Source organism: Phocoena phocoena, chromosome 18, assembly GCF_963924675.1.
Source record: "Phocoena phocoena chromosome 18, mPhoPho1.1, whole genome shotgun sequence".
Classification (NCBI taxonomy): domain Eukaryota; kingdom Metazoa; phylum Chordata; class Mammalia; order Artiodactyla; family Phocoenidae; genus Phocoena; species Phocoena phocoena.
Window position 1 is genome coordinate 26,309,556 of NC_089236.1, and position 14,291 is coordinate 26,323,846.

General features: G+C 37.8%; 1 pseudogene; it reads right to left on the minus strand.

The window, feature by feature from the left end:
* Positions 1-3,435: 3,435 nt before the first annotated feature.
* Positions 3,436-4,816, minus strand: LOC136137713 (heterogeneous nuclear ribonucleoprotein K pseudogene; annotated as a pseudogene).
* Positions 4,817-14,291: the final 9,475 nt, after the last annotated feature.

Here is a 14,291-nt window from a genome sequence, read left to right on the forward strand (position 1 = left end):
ACAAAAACAAAAAGTTTACTATTCAAATTTTGGCTAAAAATGAAGTTTTTGACTCCATTGTGAGACACAATGCTAGGATTTCCAAAAGAGAAAGATTTTTCTGAATTCCAAAAATCTGCCTTTTCCATGTCCAGAGTCAAGCCAAGGAGACTTGGGTCACAGAATTTTCCTTAAGCTATAGCCTAGGAAGGGTTGAGGATGTGACCTAAGGAAAGATAAGAGAAACTGGAGGAGGAGGGCACAGATTTCTGTCCAAGGTGTATACGTGCACCGGAGGAGGAGAAACTAGGGTTAAGTGCTCCCTGGGTCCCTTGTATGAAACAAAAATCCCCTCTCCTAGGTCTCAGCCACAAGATGATGGAAATCTGACCAGAGTCCCAGACAATACTTTGCATCCAGTGTAGTCCAGGAGTAGCAGAAGATCAAGAGCAGAGAGAAAGTGATATCTAGATAGATTCACCTGCAAAAGGACCCTAAACCCTATGGCCTGCACAGGGTTTGAATGGGACATTCCAGCATACCTGGTGTTGAGGGAAAAGTGGGAGGTTCCAGAGGACCAATGACCATCAGCAGCCGAGGTGTAAAGACGAAGAAGCTACAGGGCACAGGGCTTCACAGACAGAGGTAGCTGTGTGAGGGTGGGCTTCAGCAGCACATCCAGCAAAGTGCCTACAAAGCCAGGTGGGATCAAGTGTTACCTGGGATGGTAGCCGGGCAGGCAGTCAGTGCTCATCCCGGATCCACTCTTCAGTGGACAGCAGTGCAAGCCTCCCAGGAACAAAAGTAGGCCCACTCCATGATAGTGGAGACTAGTGAAGCCCCAAGTCAGAGACCCATCACTGTGAGGATTCACACTGTCCCCCTGTACCAGTGTGAGGGGGACAGAGGCGAGGACAGAAATACCTGAAAAGAAGGCATGAATCGGCACTTACAGGGATTTTGAACTTCAAATTGGCAGATGTTTTACCCATTGGCTCAGTGGTTCTCAACATTGGCTGTACATTAAAATCACCTGGGAAGCTTTTAAAACTCCTTACAGCCAAGGCCAATTAAATTAGAATCTCTGGAGGTAGGATCCTGGCATTAGTATTTTAAAGAAATCTTCATATGACTAAAAAGTGTAGCTATATTCTAGAACCGCTGCAAGAGGAGAAAGAATCTTGAAGGACTTTTGAAAGAAAGTTATCTTTAATTGGCAAGTTTAGTTTAACTTTAGTTTTCACTCCATTGCTGAAGTTCTTAAATGATCCAAAGCAGATCTTTTCTAAAGAAAATTAAAATACCTAAATCTACATGAAAGTAGTTTCATCTCTGATCCACATAATGAAAATGAGCTAATACAACACTGAATGCTTACTATTTGCCATGCATTAGTTCAAGTGTTTTATACCTAATAATTCATTTAATACTCATTACAACCTAGGAAGTAGGCACTGTAAATATTCCTACTTTAGATAAGAAAACAGTCATGGAAGGTAAAGTACCTTTTCCAGTTTCATCCAGTTAGTAAGAGTCAGAGCAAGTATTCTTTCTACAGCCCATTCTCTGTCCCACCAGCTGCTACTTTCTATCACTCAAGAAATAAAATATCTCTTTCTAGGCTCTACCATATGATGGAAATATCCCTGCTCTCAGTATACAAAAATAACTTAAAATTTTCACAACCATTGTGTGGCTTTTTAAAAATGACAACATGTACTTCAATTAGTCTGCATTTGCTTATACCAACATCTATTAAAAGTTTGTCAAGCTTCTGGAAAAAAAATTTCACATATCCTGTCCTGGTCATCATTTTTATTTTTGCTAGTATTTTCCTGCCTTTCAGATTATTAGAATATGCCTCACTAAAGCTACTCTGTTGAACTTCCTTTAATGGCGTCCAACTCAAATGCCAGTGCCTCCTTGAAGCCTTTTCTGATCTAGCGAAGGGCGTATGTCTTTGCTGGGTTTACTGTCACAACTCTCTGCTCTTACTTCTTTTATCCCATTCATACACAGCCCATATTATGTAATTATCTAGTATTATTTGCCTTAACACTTCTCCCAACTTTTCTATTTAGTTCTTCTAGTATGTGTTCCGTTGGGTAAGAATTATCTTATTTATCTTCATATCTCTTGAATAATTAACACACTGTCTTATTCATGTTCAAACCATATATTTTAATAAAATGTCATGCAAATGGTCGTGATTCAAATCTAACATATATATGAAAATGGTTCCCCCTCAAAACAATAAATACTACAAATATAGAATCAGAAGAGTTTCAAATGGAAGGTAATTGAATGCAACCTCTAACTAAACAGGAAAAGTCTAAGGTGAATAAGCCAAAGAACTTCTTTCTACTTTTCACTTCTAGAATAACTTGAGGTATATCCAGTTATTTCAAAATTGTGTGTCTCTCAAAATAACACGCTTAGGACTATTTGTCTTAAGTTGCCATATGGGAAAAGACAATTTTAGTTGAAGTTTCTTGTGCTTCCATATTCTCATGACATGTTCTCCTTTTGGATTTCACAGGCAGCATTGTCAAACTTTACCAGACAAATACATATTTTAAAAGATTCTGTGATTAACAGAGGTATGTTGTTTTTCAAAGTTTAAAGGGTTATTTTTATTTATTTATTTATTTTTGAGTATGCGGGCCTCTCACTGTTGTGGTCTCTCCCGTTGCGGAGCACAGGCTCCGGACGTGCAGGCTCAGCGGCCATGGCTCACGGGCCCAGCCGCTCCGCGGCACGTGGGATCTTCCCAGACCGGGGCACGAACCCATGTCCCCTGCATCGGCAGGCAGACTCTCAACCACTGAGCCACCAGGGAAGCCTTAAAGGGTTATCTTTTTAACTGAACTGACATTTGAATTGCTACTGGCAGATTGTTGGGCTTTTGTCTATGAAAATTGTGTTTGGGTTTTTCTTAGGGCACATAAGAACACCTGTTTCCCTGTTTGTGGGATCCAATTCTTTTTTTTTTTTTTTTGAGGTTCACTAAATTTATTTTAAAAATCATAAAACATTTCTTACAAAAGAGCATTACATTCTGCACACTGCTCCGAATAGATGCCAGGGACATATGGACTATCAGTACTTTTCCTCCCTGTCCCACCCTCCCCACAAATATTACAGTGACCACAAAGCAAAGTGTTCGCAGTAATTACATGGGGGGATTTTTTTTTTTAAACCACCAACAATGAGCAAAAATTAAAATTCACTCACTCTGCTGCTGTTGCAAAATTTCAATGTTAGTTTCTGCACACCCTCCCCCAACCCCCAACCCTGTTTGTAAGGAACTAAAACATTATATCTGGTGACAGCAAAGATTTCACTACACCTCAAATGCAGAACACCTATGAAGCAGAGGAATGTTGGCTTTTTAAACAAAAGCAGATTAAAAAAAAAAAAAAAAAGATGCAGGACTCCTTCAGTTCTTCACTAGTCTTAGAAAAACTTTTCAGAATATTGCTTCACACTGTCCTGCAGCAAGTACTGTGCATTCTGTATCTGGGCCTGTGTTCCTGTAATGGTAATGATCCAATCTTTGGACCCTTCTAAAGGCTCATCAATTTTGATCGATGCTCCTGACTCATGATGGATTTGTTTAATCTGCTGACCACCTTTGCCAATAACAGATCGAGCCAGATCTTTGGGAGTAGTTACTTGTGTAGTAATAATAGGTCCACCAAGATCACCATATGAGCCATGACCCCCTGCATAGGAATAATCATATCCAGAGCCACCCTGTGGTTCATAAGCCACCTGTGGCTCTGATGGGCTCCATGTATCTACTACAGAGTCGCAGGTTTCATCAGCACTGAAACCACCCATGCCATCATAATGGTCTCCAGGTCTTCCTCTTCTGTCATAGGCCATTAGATCCCCTCCTCTAGGTGGTGGTGGTGGAGAAGGAGGAAGATTCTGAGCTCTGCCACCACCCCGGCCCCCTCGTCCAGGAGGAGGTGGAGGAGCTCCTCGACAAGGGCTCCTATCATCACAATCTCTTCTGGATGGAAGCATGGGACTCCCACCCTGACCAGGAGGCATTCTGTCAAAACCACCTCTTCCCTGCATGGGAAATCCCACGGGACGTCCACAGCGGTCATCAAACATCATTGTAAAACCACAGTAATCATAGGTTTCGTCATAAAAACCGGGATCATAAGGCTGAGCACGTCCTTTGATGGGAGACTCTGATATAAGATGCAGGATGAGCTTTATGCACTCTACAACCCTATCAGGTTTTCCTCCAATAAGAACCACTCTGTCAGTGGATTGAGGACCACATTCCTGGAAAAGCTTGATTGTTGTCTGAGTGTTCTCTCGAATTTCTTTGATTTTAGCACCTTTGACTCCAATAATTCCTCCAGCCAGACTCTGATGAATCAACAATCTCAACTCGCAAAGTCGCGCCCTTTATAGTGTTGGTAATTTAAGCATTCCACAGCATCAGATTCCAGCGGGAGCTGGCTGGTTGCAGATGGCAGCTGCAGGCCCTCTTTCAAGGTAGGGATGATTTTCTTCAGAATTTCTCCAATTGTTTCAATATCAGCACTGATACTCAGTGTGCGTTCGGGGCCACTGTTGTCTGGGACTGAAACACTGGCATTGTGGTCTGTACGGAGAGCCTTAATATTCTTGCCTCCTTTTCCAATCACTGCCCCAGCATTCTTGCTCTGAAGCAGAATGTGTAATTCAACCATCTCATCAGTGTTTCTAGATCTTTAAAAGCGTGCTCGTCTTCCATATCTTCAGCAGGGCGTTTACCAAATTCGCCATTGGTTTCGGTGTTGGGAAAGGTTTCCTCTGGCTGTTCCATTTCCATTGTCTTGTATTAAAGGAACACACCAATCAGTTATTAAATATATCCTTGCAGGGAAGAACTGAAGTGGTCTGGCCGGGACCAACTGACACCCTAGTGCTGCAGTAGCCCAAATCCGAAAGGAGATGGCCCCAATTCTTTTTGATTTCATATTTTCTGGATATTTGCACCTCAAAGAAGTAACAAGAGGATACATGTTTTCCTTTTCTTTCTTTTATGTTGTGGCCTTTGAAAGTAATGCTAAAGCATATCAAGCTTAAGAGTAATTTCCCTGGATTGTTTTTCTTTCTCTTTTTTTAGTGGATAAACTGATATTGAACCAATTGGCATTGAATTGACTGGGAAATAACACATTTCAAATTTAATATCTATATGAAGTGACAGGTATTTGGTAAAAAGATAGATCAATAGCCCAAAGGTCAAAATTTTCCTTATGACCTATGGTACAGACCAAGAATAAATTATTTTAACTTCTGTAAATCTCCACATCACTTTAAACATTTTAAATCTTCTTCTGCATTCTTCTTGTACTATTGATGTGCCTTTCAGAGATAACTATGCTAAAAATGTTTGAGAAGTATTTGCTAACTCTCTGAGGAGAGCAAGGGCTCAATGGTATGTTTTGAATTCTAGTTCAACCACTTTATGATAAGGAGTTTTCTTTATTCACAATTGAGTTCTGCCTGTTGAAGGTAGAGTTCAGCTGTTTACATACTAACATGCAGCAATTATGATGAAACAAAATTCATTCTAGAACTCTGTCATAACTATGGCAACCAGAATTAAATCCTCTTAGAAATACAAAAAGCCACCCCAGCAGGATAGAGTAAATATTATCTCTTATTGATTTACGAAGGTTCCAGATGATGAAAAGTGGTTAATATATTTCTGTCATGAAACACATTTCTTAAGGCTTCTTTTTATTGATAGAGCCATTGTCTATTTAAATAATGTCAGCCAGATATCATCAATTTTTACATCTTTTTTTCAATCACTTTTGCCTTCCTTATAAGAAGCTAACATCCTTTCCATTATTTTCTGTATTTTACTTAGGAGTGAAAAGAAGAAAGTTCGACTAAAGGACCATTTCTGATTATGTTTGGCTAAAATCTGGCTTGACCAAAGATTGTTAGTATAAATGGGTTGCATATTTATTTTGCAAGAGAATTAGTTGGTTTTGATATTTACCTGCATTTGGACAAAACCTACTGGCTTCAGGTGGCTGGTGCTTGCAGTGGGATTTGTTGGAAAAGGAAAATTAAACTTTTGGTAATTTTTTCTGTAAGTAGACTAATTTAAAATTCAATTCAAGTAATAATGTGAGGCTAAAATGGAACAGCATTATGTAGCAAGATTAGAGTTTTCGTGTCCTAGAGGGTTTGGTGTACAGGTGTCAGTGGGGTTCTGCATGCAAAATGCCAGCAGGTACTGTACCCACTTCTGCTTTTTCCCTAAAATCAACTCAATACCTTGTGTCTTGATTAAAATGAAAAGGTCACTGTAGGTTTTTTTCTTCCAAAATACTGACAAGAGTCATAAGAATGGAACATCTGCAAACCAGGGTGTAGGAGGTAAGACACATACCATGGCATTGGTCTTAAGATTTTTGGAGCTTCATGTTTCATTATTTTGTGTTTTATTAAAAATATTTTCCTATGATTGTTTCTAGTTGCGTGGAAATGATGTGGTGGTGTTAGGAAATGTGTTTTCTCAAACAAAAGTGCTCAGTCATGGAAACAAAGCCAAAAATTATGAGACTTTGAAAACTCTTAAGACATTTAACTAATTTTCTACTCTCATGTTCCCTTAACTTCTAAAATGACTGAACTGTAAGGTTGCACTTTTAGGTGTGTTATATATCTTAAGAATTAGGGTCTATTTATCTTGTCTAATCTGCCTTATTTATGACTAGTTTTTTTCCTGTTACTATAGGTATTGAAATTCCTGAAATAAATTATAGTCAATCTAAGCATTTGTCCAAGACAGAAAATAATCGAAGAACCACAGCCTTATGTTATTTTGGTCCTGATGCTGCATTCTCTAAAGTTCTTGAGTTTTACCTGGGCCTCCATCCATCGTGTCAAAGCAGTCTCTGAAATGCCATTGCAGTCTGATCCTTTCTGCCTGCAGTTCTGAAGATCACAGAGCTCCAAAATTTTATAGGCCTTTTTATTACTTTTCACAGCATCCCCATGTCAGGTTGACATTCTGCTTCAAATCACAAGATATGAGAATTGGAGGGGATTTCAGCAATCGCCTAGTCTAAGCTGTTCATTTTGCAGATAAGAAATTGAAGCTCAGAGAGGTGAAGTGAATTGCTCAAGGTCACACAGCTCATTAACAGCACAGCTGCTCTTCTAATCCTAATCTGGAGCTCTTTCCATCAAACCTCACAACCTCAGGTTTTCTCTTATGTCCAGAGGAAGTCACTTCTGCTCTGCCTTTTAGCAGATGAGCCCACAGACGGAAGGTAGAATCACCCATTCCCAAACTAGTGCTCCAACCATTACTGCCCGTTATATATCTTCTCAGTTTTAAAGGAAAAAAAAAAAACCGAGCCTGCACATTCTGCTTTTATATTCATTATCTACTCTGTGCCTGTTAGTTGCTCCCGGTTTGGGGGAACGCTTTTACTGATTAACTTGGTCTCTGCGATATAAAACGGTGAAATGCATTATCTTGGGTAAATGTGATGTTATTAATGTGTTTTATTCTAGTTATGGGTCATTATTTCCGATAGATGTAATCGTCCCACTACTGAGACCTAGCAGGTGGTCTCACTAGAAGTTATAACAGTATTCTTAATGGTCTGGTAAGAATGTCATTTGCAGGGCAGCAAGGGCAGAAAGAAATTGGTCCCAGAGCGAGCTTGCTTCTGTACTCATTCCCAAGCTTGAGCAAGCAAAAGTAAATACATATTTTCTTACTGATCAGCTGGGTATTTTTCCTGCCTATCTATTTTCAGTAAAAGTCATGAGGACCCATGTCTATTTATTTCCTATTTACTGCCTCCCCTTCCCCAATAATAGTACTAATGACCCTGCAACGCTTTGCTTTTCTAATTCTTGGAGGAGACAGGTCATATTTTCTCCTGCGGGGAACCAACACCCATTCAAGTAATAAGATATGATTAAATCCACCTGACCAGGCCAAAAACAGAGGCCACTGGGAAGCAGGAATCAAGTAACAATTTTTCCATTAGAGGTAGCTGACTCTTGAGAGAAGGTATGATTTCAGTATGATGAGAGAAATAGAAATTGTATATTTAAATGTTAATACCTTAGTATATGTAAGAGGCATGCTTGCTAGAAATCATTAAATAATTATGTACTCTTAAAGATATATTATTAAATAATAGTACATCTTACAATCAATGGCATTTTCGGTTCAATAAAATATAGCATTTAGCCATTATTTCATAGAACTAAATATATCTAGAGCCAGGAGATTTGGAGAACTACTATAGTCTAGCTTCCTAACTTTGTATTTGAGAAAGTACGGCTCAAAGAAACTAAATGAGTTGCCCTTGATTACACAGCACTCTGGTACATGAAGGTGACAAGCCAGGTTTTAGAGGTCACTGCTGATGACTGTTCTGAACCTGGATTATATAGTTATCACAACATACTATCATTTTTCTCCATAGTGAAATTCCTTCTGTCTTCTAATATATAAGAAAATGTGTGATCTAAAGAAGTAAAATGATAAAGTGGTTCTTATATTTAGGGACCTCCCAGGAAGCATAAAAACGTGGCTTTCCAACAAGAGATTGTAAGTTCTTGGAGAGATGGTGGCAGTTTCTTAATATTTCAGGAAATATTATTTTGGGGAAGACAAGGATAATATTTCTTTAACATCTAGAGAATTCCAGATAAGCAACAGGGGCAATAATCAGTGGCCCTGAGAATAAAATAATGTAGTTTAACGTCTTTTCCACATTGCTATCTACTATTTATTAGTATTATTATGGACATTCCTGTGTTTTTTTAACCTTTGCGTTCATCAAAATTCCTCCTGCTTTTTCCCTTTTTAATAGTGATTTTAATTTTTATCAAAACAATGCACTATATATAGTGCATTTTGAAATCAAAAGATATAAAAGGCTTATAACAAAAAGTAGCAGTCTTTTTTCCTGGACTTCGAACTCCAGTACTCCCCGGAGACAAATACTGGATTCTTCCAGCCATTTCCCTTAGCATTTTTTTGTTTGTTTGTTTGTTTTTGCGGTACGCGGGCCTCTCACTGCCGTGGCTTCTTCCGTTGCGGAGCACAGGCTCTCAACGCGCAGGCTCAGCGGCCATGGCCCACGGGCCTTGCCACTCCGCGGCATGTGGGATCCTCCCAGACCGGGGCACGAACCCGCATCCCCTACATCGGCAGGCGGACTCTCATCCACTGCGCCACCAGGGAAGCCCCCTCCTTTGGCATTTTTAAGTGATATCTATCAAGTAATAGATTGACATGACTTCTTTTTGTACGACCATATATTTCTTAATCAGCTTTATTGAAGTATAATTGACCTACAGTAAATTGTACAAATTTTAAATGTCCAATTCCATAAGTTTTGGCAGATGCACTGACCTGTAAAACCATTACCACAATCAAGATGGTGCTCATATAATTCCCTCTCAAAATGTCTTTGTGCCCCATGTAATCCCATCTTGCCTCTACTCCCTATAACTACCCCTGCCTGGCCCCTGGAAATCACTGTTTTAGTTTCTATCACTATAAACTAGTTGGCATTTTCTAATATTTTATGTAAACGGTATCATATAGTAGGCACTCTCTTTTTTTTCTGGTTTCTTTCATAAAGCATAATTATTTTGAGGCTCATCCATGTTTTTGCATCTATCAGTAGCTCATTCCCTTTTTATTACTGATTAGTATTCCATGGTATGAATACACTATAACGTGTTAATCTGTTTTAACCATTAATGCACATTTGGATTGTTTCTAGTTTTTGGTTATTAAAAATAAAGCTATTAACATTTGTGTACAAGGCTTTCTGTGGAAATATGCTTTCATTTCTCTTGCATAAAATCTAAGAGTGGAATGACTTTGTCATATGGTAGGAGTATGCTTTTCAAAGTGGTTGTACTATTTACATTCCCACCTCCAGTGTATGAGAGTTTCAGGGATTCCACATCCTCACCAACACTAGGAATGATCAATCGTATTTTAATCTTAGACATTCTAATAGGTGTATAAGTGTATTTTATTATGATTTTAATTTCCTTTTATTAATTACTAATGATATGAAGCAGAGTCAATAATATGATAAAATGAGTGAGACACTCATCCTGGGCACAAAATTTGAGGGGATGCCAAGAAACTCAGTAATCAAGATAAATAATATTTTAAAAATAGAAAAATACTGAAAAATACCCATAGTGAACACAGTATCAAAAATTTTAATAAAGACAGCATTAATATTACTGACTTTTCCTTTTGTTTCAGATTCCAATATGGCTTGGTGCTGCAGTGATGTTAGGAATTTTTTCATGTATTTATTATTATCTGTATATTCTCCTTACGATGTATCTATTCAAATCTTTTGCTTTTGTTTATTTTTTTCGACTTTTTAAAATATTATTGAGTTTGCGATTACTAGTCCTTCATCACATATATGTTTGCAAATATTATCTGCCAGTCTGTGGTTTATCTTTTCTTTTTCTTAGCAGTGCCTTTCAAAGAGAGAAACTTCTTAATTTAGAGAAATCAAATTATTAATTTTATGGATTGTGCTTTTGATGTTGAAAGAAAACTTTGCTTAATAAAAAGTCTCAAAATTTTCCTGCTATTTGTTCTATTGGACATTTTACAGCTTTAGGTTTTACAATCAGGCATATGACACAGTTTGATGGTTAATTTTTGTATAGATCAAAGTTTTTTTCTCTTTTTTTTTTGGCATATGATTATCCAATTGTTTCACCCACATTTGTTGGAAAGACTATCTTTTCTTCATTGAAACATCTTTGAAAAACCTGTTCTCTTTCAGAATTTTGTTATTCTCTCCTTCAAAGATGATTTGGCTATTTCAAGTCCTTTATCATTACATATGAGTTTTAGAATCAGCATGTCAATTCCTGAAGAAGAGGCTGCTCAATTTTCATTGAGATTGCATTGAATCTATAGATCAAATGGGGAAAAATAATAACCATAATTAATCTTCTGATCCATGAACATGGTTTATCTCTCTATTTTAAAATGTGTTTTTTGATTTCTCTGAGGAATGTTTTGTAGTTTTCACTGCATAAGTTTTGTACATCTTTGTCAGATTTATCCCTATAAATTTGATACTGTTTGAAACTATTGTGTGTTTTTTTTTTTTAACATCTTTATTGGGGTATAATTGCTTTACAATGGTGTGTTAGTTGCTGCTTTATAACAAAGTGAATCAGTTATACATATATATATGTTCCCATATCTCTTCCATCTTGCGTCTCCCTCCCTCCCACGCTCCCTATCCCACACCTCCAGGTGGTCACAAAGCACCAAGCTGATCTCCCTGTGCTATGTGGCTGCTTCCCACTAGCTATCTACCTTACGTTTGTTAGTGTGTATATGTCCATGACTCTCTCTCTCCCTGTCACAGCTCACCCTTCCCCCTCCCCATATCCTCAAGTCTGTTCTCCAGTAGGTCTGTGTCTTTATTCCTGTCTTACACCTAGGTTCTTCATGACATTTTTTTTTCTTAATTTCCATATATATATGTGTTAGCATACGGTATTTGTCTTTTTCTTTCTGACTTACTTCACTCTGTATGGCAGACTCTAGGTCTATCCACCTCATTATAAATAGCTCAATTTCGTTTCTTTTAATGGCTGAGTAATATTCCATTGTATATATGTGCCACATCTTCTTTATCCATTCATCCAATGACGGGCGCTTAGGTTGTTTCCATCTCCGGGCTATTGTAAATAGAGCTGCAATGAACATTTTGGGACATGACTCTTTTTGAATTTTGGTTTTCTCAGGGTATATGCTCAGTAGTGGGATTGCTGGATAGTTCTATTTGTAGTTTTTTAAGGAACCTCCATACTGTTCTCCATAGTGGCTGAACCAATTCACATTCCCAGCAGCAGTGCAAGAGTGTTCCCTTTTCTCCACACCCTCTCCAGCATTTATTGTTTCTAGATTTTTTGATGATGGCCATTCTGACCAGTGTGAGATGATATCTCATTGTAGTTTTCATTTGCATTTCTCTAATGATTAATGATGTTGAGCATCCTTTCATGTGTTTGTTGGCAGTCTGTATATCTTCTTTGGAGAAATGTCTATTTAGGTCTTCTACCCATTTTTGGATTGGGTTGTTTGTTTTTTTGTTATTGAGCTGCATTAGCTGCTTGTAAATTTTGGAGATTAATCCTTTGTCAGTTGCTTCATTTGCAAATATTTTCTCTCATTCTGAGGGTTGTCTTTTGGTCTTGTTTATGGTTTCCTTTGTTGTGCAAAAGCTTTGAAGTTTCATTGGGTGCCATTTGTTTATTTTTATTTTTATTTCCATTACTCTAGGATGTGGGTCAGAAAGGATCTTGCTGTGATTTATGTCATAGAGTGTTCTGCCTATGTTTTCCTCTAAGAGTTTGATAGTTTCTGGCCTTACATTTAGGTCTTTAATCCAGTTTGAGCTTATTTTTGTGTATGGTGTTAGGGAGTGATCTAATCTCATACTTTTACATGTACCTGTCCAGTTTTCCCAGCACCACATATTGAAGAGGTTGTCCTTTCTCCACTGTACATTCCTGTCACCTTTATCAAAGATAAGTTGTCCATATGTGCGTGGGTTTATCTCTGGGCTTTCTATCCTGTTCCACTGATCTATCTTTCTGTTTTTGTGCCAGTACCATACTGTCTTGATTACTGTAGCTTTGTAGTATAGTCTGAAGTCAGGGAGCCTGATTCCTCCAGCTCCATTTTTCGTTCTCAAGATTGCTTTGGCTATTCGGGGTCTTTTGTGTTTCCATACAAATTGCGAATTTTTTTGTTCTAGTTCTGTGAAAAATGCCAGTGGTAGTTTGATAGGGATTGCACTGAATCTATAGATTGCTTTGAGTAGTAGAGTCATTTTCACAATGTTGATTCTTCCAATCCAAGAACATCGTATATATCTCCATCTATTTGTATCATCTTTAATTTCTTTCATCAGTGTCTTATAATTTTCTGCATACAGGTCTTTCGTATCCTTAGGTAGGTTTATTCCTAGATATTTTATTCTTTTTGTTGCAATGGTAAATGGGAGTGTTTTCTTGATTTCACTTTCTGATTTTTCATCATTAGTGTATAGGAATGCCAGAGCTTTCTGTGCATTAATTTTGTATCCTGCTACTTTACCAAATTCATTGATTAGCTCTAGTAATTTTCTGGTAGCATCTTTAGGATTCTCTATGGATAGTATCATGTCATCTGCAAACAGTGACAGCTTTACTTCTTCTTTTCTGATTTGGATTCCTTTTATTTCCTTTTCTTCTCTGATTGCTGTGGCTAAAACTTCCAAAACTATGTTGAATAAGAGAGGTGAGAGTGGGCAACCTTGTCTTGTTCCTGATCTTAGTGGAAATGCTTTCAGATTTTCACCATTGAGGATGATGTTGGCTGTGGGCTTGTCATATATGGCCTTTATTATGTTGAGGAAAGTTCTCTCTATGCCTACTTTCTGCAGTGTTTTTTATCATAAATGGATGTTGAATTTTGTCAAAAGCTTTCTCTGCATCTATGGAGATGATCATATGGTTTTTCTCCTTCAATTTGTTAATATGGTTTATCACATTGATAGATTTGCGTATATTGAAGAATCCTTGCATTCCTGGAATAAACCCCACTTGATCATGGTGTATGATCCTTTTAATGTGCTGTTGGATTCTGTTTGCTAGTATTTTGTTGAGGATTTTTGCATCTATGTTCATCAGTGATATTGGCCTGTAATTGTCTTTCTTTGTGACATCCTTGTCTGGTGTTTGTATCAAGGTGATGGTGGCCTCGTAGAAGGAATTTGGGAGTGTTCCTCCCTCTGCTATATTCTGGAAGAGTTTGAGAAAGATAGGTGTTAGCTCTTCTCTAAAAGTTTGATAGAATTCACCTGTGAATGCCATTGATAATTTGATAGGGATTGCATTGAATCTGTAGATTGCTTTGGGTAGTATACTCATTTTCACAATATTGATTCTTCCAATCCAATAACATGGTATATCTCTCCATCTGTTGGTATCATCTTTAATTTCTTTCAACAGTGTCTTATACTTTTCTGCATACAGGTTTTTTGTCTCCCTAGGTAGGTTTATTCCTAGGTATTTTATTCCTTTTGTTGCAGTGGTAAATGGGAGTGTTTCCTTAATTTCTCTTTCAGACTTTTCATCGTTAGTGTATAGGAATGCAAGAGATTTCTGTGCATTAATTTTGATTCCTGCAACTCTATCAAATTCATTGATTAGCTCTAGTAGTTTTCTGATGGCATCTTTAGGATTCTCTATGTATAGTA